We start from the raw sequence: 17,358 nt of genomic DNA, 5'->3' as shown, positions 1-17,358 counted from the left end.
CATATTATGTCTGCGAAAGTGTGTTTGTTTGTTGGTTTATCACGTCACAACGGAGCACTGGAGAGTTGTGATTTTTTGCATAGGTATAGTTTAAGACCTGGAGAGTGCATAGGCTATTTTTAAAAAACCTAACGAAGTACGAAGTCGCGGGAATCAGCTAGTTAGTAGTTACCTATATAAAAAAGCTGAGCATATACGTACCTACATGGTAATGTAAAATTAAGTATATAGTATGATCATCGATATAAATGACAAGATATGGTCAAGCGAACAAAATATTTCACGGTTTTGGAACCAAATAAATCAGCGCCACCTTAGATACTAATGAACGACCCGTTTGAAATCCAGACGTCACTGAGGTTGCATTGGTGCTAAAGCACCACTGACTCGGTGCCATTTTGTTTGTTCAATAGCCCTGTCCATACGAAGTAATATGTAAGTCAACTAGCGACCCGCCCCGGCTTCGCACGGGTAGCTTATTACAATTTTCGTAAGGATCTTTTTTTTTTTTTTTTCCTTGTCATTATCTACAATCAGTCGGGGGACTATAAGCAGGTTTTTTGTGCTGAATTTGGTATTGGGAAACGAGGGAGCCATTGGCCACTGCTCCCACGTCCATCAGATATCGAGCACATCAGCTCGTTTCAGTCTTTTTACTCTAGGGGCAGCTAGAAGTGAGCTAGCGAGTGGGTTTGGATGCTTGGCAAGGCGAACTTTGTGTTTTTTGGAGTACTTGTTTATTTCCTCGGAAACAGTTGGCATATCCAGGTACTGGTGCAATTCATCGTTGCGTGTAAACCAGGGCGCACTAGTTATTGTCCTTAGTATGTTGTTTTGAACCCTTTGAATCCGCATGATGTTGGTCTTACAGCTTGTGCCCCACAACTGTATGCCATACAGCCAAATGGGTTTCAATATAGTGCAGTAAACAAGTACTTTGTTGTTGAGGGATAGCGTGGATTGCCGACCAAGCAACCAAAGCAGATTTCTGAATCGAGTGTTAAGTTCATTTCTTTTGTGATCTATGTGAAACTTCCACGTTAGACGTCGGTCCAGATCAAATCCAAGATACCTGACGCAAGTCGTTGTTGGCAATTCATCGTTACCTAGCTTCACGGGGGGAAAATCGCCCCGTTTTAAAGCAAATGTTACATGTTGCGATTTGGACCTAAGGTAGGATTTGGTAAGGATCTAATTTAAAAAAATATATAGCCTAAGTCACCCAGGAATAATGTAGCTTTGTACTGGTGAAAGAATTTTCAAAATCGGGTCAGTAGTTCCAGAGATTACCCCCTACAAACAAACTTAACGACATTACCTCTTTATAAAATTAGTATAGATGAGTATGATGAAAATACTTACATAAGTACCTATTTTAAATGACTAGGTACTTTTGTATAATGGGGAACACCCCATAACTCCGGCTTGTTCCGTGTGACTCCTAAACTTTTTGATGTTTATGAATATACGCAGGAAACTTTTGTAATTTATTCCCCACTGCCTTTGTGCCTTTCTTTGGCAATGTTTCATTCTTTCAAATTACGTTTGAGAATTATTTCGTCATTCATACTAATCTAAATATATGCCGGCAGAGCTCTAGGATCGTCTTGTTTCCTTCTATTGGGCGTTTATTTACAATTCTACAGCATAGGAACGCGGGATTCGAATCTACGCAAATCTTTTCTCTTACCATAATATTATTCAAGCCATATTGGTTTTCTTACGTCTCCTTGGTAAACCCGACCAAATCATGATGCGCAGACTCCATCAACGTCACTAGACAACGTTTGCGTTCCGATTACTATCTAACCGAACATCTCCGACATACCTAAAAGGAAAAGGTGACTGTCTGACTGACTGATTGACTGGCTGACTGATCTATCAACGCACAGCCCAAACTACTGGACGGGTCGGGCTGAAATTTGGCATGCAGAAAGCTATTATGACGTAGACATCCGCTAAGACAGGATTTTTAAAAATTCAACCCTTAAAGGGGTAAAATCGGGCTTTGGAATTCGTGTAGTCCATGCGGACGAAGTTGCGGACGTCAGCTAGTATTATTATAAATGCGAAATTGTATCTGTCAGTCTGTTTGTCTGCTACCGTTTCACGGCCTATCCGTTTAATCGTATTTATCGTTTGAGATACATCCCTACATCCCAAAGACGAGCATATGCTTTTCTTTTTTTATTCAAATACAAGTTAGCCCTTGACTGCGATCTCATCTAGTAGTAAGTGATGATGCAGTCTAAGATGGAAGCGGACTGACGTGGAAGGGATATGGCAGTTTTTATTAAACCCATATCTACCCTTTTTATTTCTACACGGCATCGTACCGGAACGCTACAGCTGAATCGTTTGACGGCACAGCTCTGCCATTAGGGGGGTAACTACCCAGGGCCGTAGCCTGCCACCAGACCAGACCTGAGAAAATTAAGAAATTAAAAAACGAACCCGGGACCTCTCACTAATAAGATCACAGCGCTCACCACTGTGCCAGAGATGTCATTAAATTCCAAAAAAATCAAAGAACTCCCGCGTCACGGTCGCAGAGCTTAAAATCTACCTTAAGGAAGAAAGATCCAACACTTCAGACGAAATAGAATTCAAAATGATCTCCATTTTACACCAGATTTCAAAGATTCCATATTTTGTTTATTGAAATTCTATTCTATTCAGTGCTACGAAGTATGCAATATTGGGTGTCGATTTCTCCGACTTGCGCAGAAATTGGAATTTTATACTGCGGTATTTTTGTGTTCAAATTTCCATGACCAGCCAGTGCGGAAATTAATATTTAATACTAGTTTACGTTTAGTTTGGTGTAATCTAAATATATAAAAGGAAAATGTGACTGACTGACTGACTGATCTATCAACGCACAGCTCAAACTACTGGACGGATCGGGCTGAAATTTGAAAGAATTTTTAAAAATTTAACCCTTAAGGGGGTGAAATAGGGGTTTGAAATTTGCGTAGTCCACGCGGACGAAGTTGCGAGCATAAGTTAGTCTCACAATAAAATGAAAAACCCACAATCTGCACAAATAAATTGGTTTCTAAGCGGCATCGTATCGGACCGCTGAATTGCTTAGCAGCACAGCTTTCCCTGTAGGGTGGTGACTAGCCTCCCACCAGACCAGAGACAAATTCGAAATTATACATTCCGAAATTGCCCCTGCCGGCAATAGAACACAGAGCTTCCCACATAAGACCACCTCACCACTCACCACTGTGCCACAAAGGCTGTCTCCATAAAATAGTTAAGTAAATCATTGCCCCAAACCCCAATCATAACATATTATGCATTTGTTATGTCATAAAATGTCAAACTCCCCAATAAAGTCATAAAACATAAGTTTGAGTCACAATGCTGCAATGAAATTGATACCACACATCAGTTTCTTTCCTACAAATAACATAAAAGCGAGTGATAACAGCTACCTTATAAATTTTGCTCTCAGCTAAATTAGCTCACGTAGACGTACCGTTAGCAAAAACATACGAAAACTATACTCAACGCAATGGTGTCAATTTTTAATGATAGGTAAATCCAATTAAACTTGTTACGCAGGCGAAGCCAGCGGCAGATATATAGTGAGCCAGCGCAACATGCATTCCCATTCCCACGTACGAATACGACCCGTACAGCTGACGCGGCGTAATACCAGAACCCGCGCGATGTGGGAATCGTAATATTAAGTTAGAATATTCTCATCCTTAGAGATAAGCACTAGTTTTTAGTCTTTTCATTTAAATGTAACTTTGAATATAATTATTATAAGGATATTATCGCCGACTAGTTTTCTTCCATCCACCTCCTGCGAGCCTAAACATTACTAACTCACAATTATTATTGTAATTCAATAAATCTTGTTGGTTTTACAATGAATTATAGACAGCAAAAATCACAAAAGGTGCATACAAAATTAAGCAATGCAATACCTATCTATTAACATTAACATACAAAGAAATTTATTTTATTTGATTAAAATATTTGTCAGCCGAACACATCATTTTAAACTCTAGTTAAGTACAAGTAGTTGGCAGTAGAATTTACGTCTATCTAAGTATCTATCACATACGAAACTAGCTTATGTTCGCGGCTTCGTTCGCATGGACTACACAAATTTCAAACCCCTATTTCACCCCTCAGGGGTAAATTTTCAAAAATCCTTTTTTAGCGGATGCCTACGTCACAATAGCTATCGGCATGCCAAATTTCAGCCCGATCCGTCCACTATTTTGAGCTGTGTGTTGATAGATTAGTCAGTCAGCCAGTCAATCAGTCAGTCAGTCACCTTTTCCTTTTATATATTAGATTAAAAATCTCTTCTTAAACCTAAACGTCTCTGCGGACGGTACGCATACGCCCACCGCAGTGTGTACATCTGAATGCAAATTTTGGTTGTATTTTAACTCCTATGCCCCTGTAATAAGATCCACACAATATGTGCGACCATGTCTGTCACCTCAAAGAGTCACCATTAGCATAAAGCCGGCGCTAAGTGCCACGTGTTTGCATGGTTTAATCTAAGTTTATTTTATAATCTTTAACCGACTTCCAAAAAGGTTGTGGTTCTCAATTCACCCCGTTTTTTCGACTTTTTTTTTACCTCATACAATTGTACGAGAAGTCAGTCAAAGTCATCAAAAGTGCATTTTAAGCACCTACAATTTACCATCATAATTACCATCATCATCAATCGATAGACGTCCACTGCTGGACATAGGTCTCTTGTAGAGACTTCCACACGCCACGGTCTTGCGCCGCCGCCATCCAGCGGCTCCCTGCGACTCGTCTGATGTCGTCCGTCCACCTAGTGGGGGGTCTTCCAACACTGCGTCTTCCGGTGAGAGGTCGCCATTCCAGCACCAGTCTATCGTCAATTTACCATACTATATTTTAAATACATACCTATCACTTGCTTTAACGGCGAAGGTAAAGATTATGTGAGACCTGCATGCTTGAGAGTTCTCCATTATCTTCTCATAATATAATTATGTATGTCTGAACATGCACTGTTTGAACACTGAATTTTTTCGGACGAGATGACTTCTCCAAGTAATGTTGCCCGGTCGAGTTGCGACATTTTTTACGAAGTCGAGGCTATTCAGATAGTTACCTAATAAAACTTAAAGCTAGCCCAATCTAATTACTGTACAAATCATGCCCCCGTGGAATGGTGCCAAGAATACTGGCTGCATTTCCGCGCTAGATAGCCAGGCTGATCCGTTGCGTAAAAAATTAGCCAGCCCTTCTGTCACCAGATGAGGCTATTAATCGCGGTGAAATGACTTGTAATTTTTTTTAGCACTAAGACTCCATGGCCCCCAGGGTCTCCACGGCAAATGGAACAAAATTGTAACTCTTGATAAGATAGGCTTACTTAATGTATTTTATTTTAAGAGTAAATGCTTATGATAAAAAATATGGCACCAGAACATCAGCCTTATAAACCGGGGAAAAATACACAAGCCTTAAAAAACGCTACTAAAAATTTTACCACCGTAGCAGGATTATCAACTACATTGAAGCCTTTGCATAAAAATTCACGGAATTCATTGAATTTTTTTTAATAACTAGCTGCCCTGGCAAACTTCGTTCCGCCTAACAGTCAATTCAAATTTTTGAAATTTTTCTCTCCGTAAGAACCATCCTCATATTTCAAGGAATATTATAAAAAAAGAATTAGCGAAATCGGTTCAGCTGTACTCGAGATTTGCGATGACCAACAAATTTAGTGATTCATTTTTATATTATAGATAATTATTTCTTATGAAATTTTATTTAGGGCAGAACCTATATAAAGCAGTAGTATAACAAAATAAAGTAGAGTAGGTTCCTAAGTACAGATTACGTAACAGCTTTTAACGTTCAAAATGTGTAAATCAGCCATTTATAGGTTCTCCAAAAATGAAGTTATTTCGTCATTATTATATTAGCGGTTAGTTAAAGTTAATTAAGAAATGGTGATAGCCTATTCTGTCTGTCTGTCTGCTAGCTTTTCACGGCCCAACAGTTTAACCGATTTTGATAAAATTTGGTATAGAGTTAGCTTATACATTCCGGGGAAGGACATAGGCTTTTTACTTTTTATCCTGGAAAATCAAAGAGTTCCCACGGGATTCTTCCGTTTAACCGATTTGTATGAAATTTGGGATAGAGGTAGCATCTCGGAAATTGATATAGGCAACTTTTATCCCGGAAAATCAAAGAGTTCCCACGGGACTTTCATAAAACCTAAATCCACGCGGACGAAGTCGCGGGCATCATCTACTATACAATAAAGTTGTACGTAAAGGTATGATTCCGAACCACGCTGCACGCAGCAGTGCTGCCGCCACAGTGCTGTCACCAGCTGTCACAGTCCTGTCGCGGCACTACTGGTCCCCATACAATCTCTATAAGCTTATATGACACTAGCAGTTGCCCGCGACTTCGTCCGCGTAAAATTTCTGGATTCTGGCCATGAGATCTGAAATTTTCCCGCTGCAGAAGGCCTCACTTACCTACTCACTCAGTCTCTAACTTCAAAAACATAGGACTTTCATACAACTTTCGACCCCCCCTTTCACACCCTTAGGGGGGTAATTTTTCAAAACCGCTTCTTAGCTGACCCTGGATTAACACATAGGCACTTTTTATCCCGGAAAATCAAAGAGTTCCCGCGGGATTTTGAAAAACGTAAATCCACGCGGACAAAGTCGCGGGCATCAGCTAGTGTCATATAAGCTTATAGAGATTGTATGGGGACCAGTAGTGCCGCGACAGCGCTCTGACAGCTGGTGACAGCACTGTTGCGGCAGCACTGCTGCGTGCAGCGTGGTTCGGAACAATCGAAATCAGAATAAATAATTGAAAACGGACTTCATACTTGACTTTATTAATTAAAGCAATTTCAGTTTCAACACCGATCTATCTCACTCCGAAGAAAATGATCGTAATCCATATCAATTAGTTAACGAGCCGATAAAGCTGTGGACAGACCCATAAAAATACCACACTAATAATGGTGACAACAGGAAATATTATCGGAAAGAATGCCGAAGCTTTTAAAAATACAAAATATAGTTTCCATTACACCTTTTCTAGAACAACCTTAAATGGTTAACGAAAGATTTAAAGCGATGGACATAAAACTGAGAGTGAAACTAAAATATCTCCAAGAAATGCTAATTTCGTTGTAGCAAAAATGTGGGGTAGTCACGCGAGCTTGTTCAACAACGACACGATCAAATTTCAACCTTTAAACTAGTAGGATAGAGTTTAAAATTCACTGCGTTGCTTTTTCAGAAGGAGCTATTATAAATCGCGGCCTATCTACGTAGCGACATCTAGTTGTTATAATGACAAATGACTACTCGACGGTTAGGGACGCGACAGGCGACATTATATTGTTTCACTAGATGCGGCTCTTTATAGTAACAACGTTACCCCATGACTGCAATCTCACCTGGTAAGTGATGATGCAGTCTAAGATGGAAGCGGGCTAACCTGGAAGGGGTTTGCCAGTTTTTTATTAAACCCACACCCCTTTGTTCTCTACATGGCATCGAACGCTAAATCGCTTGACGTCTCAGCCTTGCCGGTAGGGTGGTAGCTAGTCACGGCCAAACCCTCCCACCAGACCAGACTAGAAATTAAAAAATTAAAAAATTTCAAACTCCTGTTAGAATCGAACCCGGGACCTCTCACTAATAAGACAACAGCGTTTACCACTGCCCCAGGGAGGTCGTCAAAAAGCGAGGAAAGGAGGCAGAGACGTCGTAGTTTGGCTGCGTTACTCGCGTTCATGCCCGAACGACGACCATGGCGTGCGGTATGCGGGTAAAGGTGAATCCACACCAGCCCGGCGGCATGCGGCGTGCCACTGGCTTTGTTCACGGCATTCGGCTGCACACAACAAAGCCGCGGATGTTACTCGGCTCGGCCCGCGGCAATGCCGGCGAGCAACTAACTTCAACGATAATCAAAGCGATACTGCGGCTTCTGCGACCTACAGCGGCAATGATATAAAAAATTGGCTCCATACCGCCGGTAAAGCCACCGCGCCGGCTCAACCAGGTGGCATGTGTGGATCCACCTTAACGCAGCCACACTACGTCTCTGCCTCCTTTCCTCGCTACTGCCCATGCCACACGGGCTGTGTGTGGCCGTGGGGCAACTTAACTATGTTCATAGTATCGGACTAAAAGCGGTTGACTGGAGTGTGAATACCATTGTTCGATGTCTGTGGTTGGAACATCTTCTTCTTCTTCTTCTCGAGTCGACGGTCACCTCAAATACGGGCAGCCCAATAAGCCGCCTTGACAGTGCTCTCTATTAACATCGAGGGCTTCTTCTCAGACAAAGCAACTTTACAACCTGCACGAACGAAGAACTACACGAGACTACCGACTGAGCTGTCGTGGTTGGAACATTTGTTATTATACAACTAGCTGATGCCCGCGACTTCTCTCGCGAACTCTATGATTTTCCGGGATAAAAATAGCGTTAATCCAGGGTATAAGCTATCTCCATTCCAAATTTCAGCCAAATCCGTCCAGTAGTCTTTGCGTGATTGAGTAACAAACATCAAAACATCCACACTTTCACATTTATAATATTAAGTAAGTAGGATGAAGTGCCCTATCTAGTGGAACATTTATATCAAAGTGACGCGAGAAATCAGCGATTTCAGGCGTGAATACTGAGGTATCTTATATTTTATCGCCCTTTCTATATTGTAGTATTGAACAATGATTTGTAATGGCTTCTTGTAGTTCGGAGAAATGAAGAATGACAGATCATTTACCTAGGTTACGTACTTTTATTGTAGACTAGCTTATGCCCGCGACTTCGCCCGCGTGGATTACATAAATTTTAAACCTCTATTTTACACGCTTAGGGTTGATCTTTAACTATGAGATTTTAGCTTAATAAAATATGTCATACTGCTAATTGCAAAAATATTAACTACAAAACTTCTTTATAGACACTTCAAAACTGACAGACTTTCATACAAACTTCAAACCCCTATTTTACCCCTTTAGGGGTTGCATTTTGAAAAATCCTTTCTTAGCGGACGCCTACGTTATAATAGCTAGCTATGCCGAATTTCAGCGTGATCCGTCCAGTAGTTTGAGCTGTGCGTTGATAGATCAGTCAGTAGGTCAGTCAGTCAGTCAGTCAGTCAGTCACTTTTTCTTATATATAGATATAGATGTCAATTTTCTGTGATTTTGTTGGTTGAATTCATTAACGCACACTGGGGACAGTGTGCTTTTTACAATACATAAACATGTTTTACTTAAAATTAGAATTTACAAGTAACTTTTTTATCCAAAAGACCTATTCTAAAGAGTAAATTGGCTGCACCGCTGGAAAAACATTAAAATGGAACGGGGTACTACAAAGACTGTATTGTTGAAAATTGAAATTCAAAGTGTGCAAAGACCGACACAAAGTTAGCAAGAAAATGGGGTGTTTCGGATTATATAAAGTTGTCTAACTAGAGCCAAAGTGGATGGTACGAAAATTTTGTTACTTAGTAGTTTTTAAAAATGTACAACTGACTTTAAACTAGTTACCAAAATAAATTTATACCATTCAGACGCTTTTTAGTGTAATAAAATCTATTTTTCAGGTCCAGTTACAGAACAGGTAGCTAAAGTTTACGATTAAACTTTGATAATCAGTACCCTTATTATACATGCGAAAGTGTGTTTGTTTTTTGGTTTGTTGGTTTGTCCCTCAATCACGTCGCAACGGTGCAACGGAGTGACATGATTTTTTGCATGGGTATAGATAAAGACCTGGAAAGTGACATAGGCTACTTTTTATCCCGGAAAATCAAAAAGTAACAAGTTCAGCTTCGTTACATCAGCAGGTGCCAATCAAAGTTAGGTACATTTGAAATACCTAGCTGTAACCTAACGTGTATTTTAGGCACGTATGCCATCATACGGTATGTCACGTAGGACATTCCTCAAATACAAAATGGGGCATTTTATCGTGTAATTTTGGATATATTTACTACAGAATGAATTTGCTTTTACAGCTCCAGCCTATGTTCGGTTTATGTTACAATCTTCTAAATATATAAAAGGAAAAGGTGACTGACTGACTGATCTATCAACGCACAGCTCAAACTACTGGACGGATCGGGCTGAAATTTCGCATGCAGATAGCTATTATGACGTAGGCATCCGTTAAGAAAGGATTTTTGGAAATTCAGCCCCTAAGGGGGTGAAATAGTGGTTTGAAAATTATGTAGTCCACGCGGACGAAGTCGCGAGCATAAGCTAGTAAATTATAATTTAACAGTTACTATTCGAACAGTTTCAGCTCGGAAACAATTATTGCGGATTCAGGTTTTGACGGTTTTGACATAATATTTAATTACTAGGTGATGCCCACGACTTCGTCCGCGTGAGTTTCGATTTTTAAAATTCCCGTCAGAACTCGTTTATTTTCCGGGATAAAAAGTAGCCCATGTCCTTCCCCGGGATGCAAGCTATCTCTGTACCAAATTTCGTCAAAATCGGTTAAACGGATGGGCCGTAAAAAGCTAGCAGACAGACAGACAGACATACACACTTTCGCATTTATAATATTAAGTATGAATATGGATAAGTAAGCGGGGTGTAGTAATGGTTTTCATTTTACCAACGTTGAGACTCTACCCATATCAGTACCCTTTATTATAAATGCGAAAGTGTGTTTGTTTGCTGGTTTGTTGGTTTGTCCTTCAATCACCTCGCATCGGTGCAACGTATTGACGTGATTTTTGCATGGGTATAAATAAAACCTGGAGAATGACATACGATACTTTTCATCCCGGAAAATCAAAGAGTTCCTACGGGATTTTTGAAATCTAAATCCACGCAGACAAAGTCGCGGGCATCAGCTAGTACTGAATAAATAAACGGAAAACTATTATAATGGGATACAAGAGACAGAGTGACCCATTTATGAACCAAAAACCGCGTCAAAACTAATTCCCATGAAAAGGCTGACCGCTTTTCTCTAACCGAGAGGCTTTTGTTAAAAAAAACCTCACGTCCAGAACAATACATGCCACGGACAAAGGTTATGAAGTGTTGCGAGAGGACCCTTTTCTTCGGAGTAACTTTTGAGACGCTGTATAAAAACGTCTCAAGGGAGTATGCTCTTTGGGTTAGAAGGTTTTATCGTGACGATATAAAGTCGCGGAGAAACAATGTATATTTTAATACTGACATCAGTACCTCAGTATCTTTTTTTCGTGACGATACAAAGTCGCGGAGAAACAATGTATATTTTAATACTGACATCAGTACCTCAGTATCTTTTTTTCGTGACGATACAAAGTCGCGGAGAAACAATGTATATTTTAATACTGACATCAGTACCTCAGTATCTTTTTTTCATGACGATACAAAGTCGCGGAGAAACAATGTATATTTTAATACTGACATCAGTACCTCAGTATCTTTTTTTCGTGACGATACAAAGCCGCGGAGAAACAATGTATATTTTAATACTGACATCAGTACCTCAGTATCTTTTTTTCGTGACGATACAAAGTCGCGGAGAAACAATGTATATTTTATTACTGACATCAGTACCTAAGTACCCTTATTATTTAATGTGAAAGTGTATTTGTTTGTTGGCTTGTCCTTCAATCACGTCGCAACGGAGCAACGGATAGACGTGATTTTTGCATGGGTATAGTCAAAGACCTGTTTCCCGGAAAATCAAAGAATTCCTAAAAACCTAAATCCACGCAAACGAAGTCGCGGGCATCATCTAGTTAAAAATAACGGAAAAGTGCCGCCAAGCGATTTAGCGTTCCGGTACGATGCCGTGTACTAACCAAAGGGGGATGGGTTTAATAATACTGCCAGGTTAGCCCGTTTCCATTTAAGACTGCATGATCACTTACCAGCGAGATTGCAGTCAAGGGCTAAAACCTCCAAAAGGGAATAGGGGTTTGAAATTTGTGTAGTCCACGCAGACGCTACTACCAATAATTGAAGTGTCAGACTAGAGTCTGACTAGTTGCCTGACTAGATGTTAAATTAAATAATTTAATATTAAATTTCGAAGGTGCTAATTCTAAATGCGACAACGGGTAAACATTCAATGGTATTGTTTACCCCTTGCGATGTTCTTTTGTATATTTTGTAAATCAATTTGGGGAATTAATTTGCGGAATTAATTTAAAAGCCTTGTTATCTATTATTTCATTGTATATCTTCTTCTTCTATATCTATATCTACATCTGTATAAATGAAAGGGAAAGCACTCATCATACTGACTGACTGATCAGGGCACAGCTCAAACCACTGGACGGATCGGGCTGAAATCATGACGTAAGCATCCGCTAAGAAAGGATTTTTGAAAATTCAACCTCTAAAGGGTTAAATAGGGGTTTGAAATGTGTGTAGTCCACGCAGACGAAGTCGCGGGCATAAGCTAGTGATCTATCAATTATTGCGTCTTCTCTCCATTTACGATTCTACTACCGATTGAAGTGGCAGACTACAGTCTGACTAGTTACCTGACTAGATGTTATACTGCTTGAATCTTAAAGTTAGGTATTTAATAATGAATTCTAGTCCCATTAACTGCCGCTATACAAAACATCACATCATTTTATAACTACAGTCCAAGACCCTATTTCTTACCACAAAGCGTTTTAAAATGGCTTCCTCCAATGTTAATTCCGCATAGCCCCGGGGCGAGGCAAATGGGTTTAATATTAAATTTCTAAGGTGCTAATTCTAAATGCGACAACGGGTAAACATTCAATGGTATTGTTTACCCCTTGCGATGTTCTTTCGTATATTTTGTAAATCAATTTGGGGAATTAATTTGCGGAATTAATTTAAAAGCCTTGTTATCTATTATTTAATTGTATATCTTCTTCTATATCTAGATCTATATAATACTAGCTTATGCTCGCGACATCGTCCGCGTGGACTACACAAATTTCAAACCCCTATTTCATCCCCTTACGTGTTGAATTTTCAAAAATCCTTTCTTAGCGGATGCCTACGTCATAATAGATGCCAAACATGCGATCTGTCCAGTAGTTTCAGCTGTGCGTTGATAGATCAGTCAATCAGTCAGTCACTTTTTCCTTTTATATATTTAGATATGCACTTATGATACTGACTGATTGACTGTCTGACTCATCTATCAAGGCACAAATCAAACTACTGCGGACGGATCAGGCTGAAATTTGGCATGCAGTTAGTTATTATGATTCGAATTGCAAACCCACGCAGTCCCAAAACTTAATCACTATGTTATCGCGATTTTTTACAGTAGGTCCTATTTGACATTTAGAAATATTCAATTTAAACCAAAAAAAAGAAGTAAATATAGACACCGCTTTAGATTTGACTGAAATGAGGTAAAATTACATGGAAAAATCGGTCTCCCTTTTCAAGTTTGCTAGTAATAATAAAATTATACAAATTTTGGTTGAAAGTAATCTATAAAATGTAAAGTAACGACATGATACCATAAAGTAGAGTCATTAAAGATAACACCGGGACTTGAAAATAATAAGTCGTTAGAAGTTAGAACTGCTTCTCAATTGCCTGACAGATTGATCGGTCAATCAATTTTAAACTCAATTCAATTATGATTAAAGTCTATATTCGATCATGGTGACGTGATCTTGGAAATCAATGCTACCGATTCAGCTGGTAGCCCGGGAGCTGGTGAAAAATTTTGAGGAGGCGCTTGCTCTGGAGATCAGAAAGTTTGTAAGGGAGTTATTTTGAACATGGTAAATTAAAAGCGTCAAACCAGACTGCAATGCAATGAGTTCACGAGTTGTGAAATAAAAACTGTGTAAAATACGAAACGTATACAAACCTTACTAGCTTATTCATGTGACTTTGTCCACGAGGTTTTGAATTTTTTAAGATCTTTTTGGAATTTCTCAAAATCAAAACATTGACCACCAAAATACTATACTTCAACTAACTATCACGGTTCATGAGATACAGCCCGGTGACAGACGGATAGACAGAACGGACAGACAGACGGACGGACAGCGGAGTCTTAGTAATAGGGTCCCGTTTTGCCCTTTGGGTACGAAACCCTAACAAATGGTACCTCAAAATAGCCCATGGGCTCTCGGGCCATGGCATTTCAGCTGAGGGAGCGATTTAAATTTCAAATGCGCTGTTACCAGATCGGGGTTAGGAATGAATGGAGGCACATTAAGACTTCCCTTAACTCTATGTATAGTGGAGATTTATAAGCTAAAGAGCATTAGTCAATATCTTAAACGAGGATAGGTATTTACTCTTAGCATCTAGTTATTTCATTCGAATATATGAATAACAAAAACTTCAAAGTTTGGAACATCGCCGCAAAGTTGCCTTTCTATCGGTATTCTACAGGATATATTTCGGAGAGTGTGCCGAAGAACTTTTTAACCTGCACCTCGATTGCGGGAAACCTGCATCAATCATTATTACAATCTCAATTGTTCTGAATGGCTGAATTTGTGCGACTCTTGTTGCAACACTGCATTGTAGCCAATAGTGAGCAAGCGTCAACCGATCAGAGGTGATTGGGATCCTGAATTTGTAGCTGTCATTCTTCCGCAATCGCGCAGCTGGTTCCTCCTTCACACTTCTACTATCGTACCACAAAATACTGGACGGATCGTGCTGAAATTTGGTATACAGATAAGTGATAGCTATTATGACGTAGACGTCAGCTAAGAAAGGCTTTTTGAAAATTCAACACCTAACGAGGTAAAACGCAGACGAAGTCGCGAGCATAAGCTAGTTTACTATAAACGGAAACAAAACCCTTGACCTAAGTCTAATCAAATACCTGCGAAATAGGTAGCCCGATCACTGAGATACGAATCTTTCATTTGAATTTCAAATCTTATAGCTAATATTCTACTTAAAATGGTAAAACCGATGGAAGGAAATCCTCTTATTGGAATTATCCAAGAAAATCCTACAGGCGATAAAAACAAACGATCTTACTAGCCATTTTCAGTTATAACAAGTTCGCAAGTACCCCCATTTTGCACCAATGTACCTTGTAGGACAAGAGGTGGTGGCTATAAAATAAAATTCAAAATTTAAATACTTTAAACAAAATAGGTAATAAATTACTATTTTTGATGATCGGCTGCTAGATTTGGAAGATAATTAGTGGTGATAATTACTACGCGAACTTAAAACTAAAGTTACGAGGGTTCCAAACGCGCCCAGGTCTGAGAAGAGCCCACAACAAACTCAGCCAGGTATTCTTTTTATTATCATCACCTTACAAAATCACTTAAACTTATTAGAACTCCCAAGCTTTCTTATCATTTAAATAATCCTTTACATTGTAATAGGATTTTTCAATAAGTTTACGTTTTATGAACGTAAAAATGTGACAACTTGTGCCTATAACGATCATGATCAACCTGTCGCCGGCCCACTACTGAGCATGGGTCTCTTAGAATGAGAAGGACTTAGATCATAGTCTGCCACGCTGACCCATTGTGGATAGACAGATTTCACATATCATTGAGAACATTATGGAGAACTCTCAGGCATGCAGGTTTTCTCACGATGTTTTCCTTCACCTACAAAGCAAGTGATATTTGACTGCTTAAAACGCACATAGCTGTGAATAGCTAAAGGTGCGTGCCCGGGATTGAACCCCTGACCAACTGAATAGAAGGCGGACGTCTTAACCACTAAGCTATCACGGCTTTTTAACTGCCTAAAACATTTTTTCAGCTAAAAAAAGTTATACTTAGGTAAGTCAAATCTTCAGCTCTTCGACTACGTATGAACCGGTTTGAACCGGTGTGAACTGCTCACACCAGATGTCGCGTAACAAATAGCGATGCGGTCTCGAGATGATTTCAGGGATTCGCATAAATCTTCCAACGCCGGGAAGTTCACTCTGGATGGGACGGAATTTTCGGGTTAAAGTGAACTGGAAAATTTGTTACATTGTACCTACGTTGGATATGGACGCCTGAATGGATTGTAACACGTCATGTGGGTAGTAATGACCCCTTTATTTATTTCCTTTGTGACGTTTCAAATAGAAAATATTTTTTATTTTTTTTATTTATAAAGGGTTTGTGCACTGTGAACAATTTACTGTTAATTGATCATGCCGTCATAATATACCAACTACATCATTAACTACAATGTACGTTTCATCACTACGCCTATTAGGGTGAAAAATGTGTTTGTTTGTTTATTGGTTTGTCCTTCAATCACGTCGCAACGTAATTTTTTGCATGGGGTTTTATTGTTTTTTTTTTATTGAAATTGAAATGTATTTATTAATCACTGAAGTAATTACACAGAAATTTTGACATAAACAATATTAATTAAATACCCGTACACAAAAACAAAACAAAAAAGTATATAATATAACATTAGTTAAGTATATATAGAAAGTATAGGTATAGTTAAAGACTTGAAGAGTGACATGACAGAGACAATGCTCTACAAATCCGCTATCTCCTTCTAAAGGTCGATGTACAGTATTTTCTGCTGCGTATTGTACTAGGCAACGCGACCATTAAATTAAACCGTTATCATCCCCGTCAGTATGACCCGGCACAATTACAGAGTGACCCATTATAATTAATTGCGGAGTAACACACGTAACGTTTTATTCGCTAATTGGAGCAATATGCCACGCAAATAACTTGACGAAATATCATTATTACCTACTTTTGACATTCTGATTATAACCATTAATATACCATTTAAATAATTGGCGATAAAGTTTAGATAATAATTGGATTTGAATGTAAAATGTATCAAAAGTCACTTATTTAAAATTTTAATCGCTACCATATTAATGTGCTAAAAATTCTGTATCTAATACAAAAGTTCTGAGCAAAGCGACCGTTAAATTAAACTTTTATCATCCCCGTCAGTATGACCCGACGCAATTACAGAGTGACCCATTATAATTAATTGCGGAGTAACACAGGTAACGTTTTATTCGCTAATTGGAGCGATGCCAGGCTAATTCCTCGGTGAATTTTCATAATAATATCACTCTTTATGATTTTTTTACTATGCCCGCCACTTTATCCATGTAGACTTAGGTTTTTAAAAATTCCGTGGGAACTTGCGGGTGAGCGTGGGTGACGTGCGGGTGTGCGGGGCGTATCCTCGCCTCATTACCCCGATTGTCATCTCGATCTGTCGCGTATTATACAGGCTGTAACCAGAACACTAGCAAGAACTTAGCGTTTTTATACTAGGTACCTAAACACAATCCAATCAATAACTATTAGCCTCATTTTGTAGATTTAGTGATTTAGTATTTTTCAAACCCGCAATGTATATCGTGCAAAACTCGGGTCAATGCCCCTCCTGCGAC

This window comes from Maniola hyperantus, chromosome 25 (assembly GCF_902806685.2).
Source record: "Maniola hyperantus chromosome 25, iAphHyp1.2, whole genome shotgun sequence".
In the NCBI taxonomy this organism is placed as follows: Eukaryota; Metazoa; Arthropoda; class Insecta; order Lepidoptera; family Nymphalidae; genus Maniola; species Maniola hyperantus.
The sequence above is the reverse complement of the archived record's forward strand: the minus strand, read 5'-3'. Positions refer to the sequence as shown.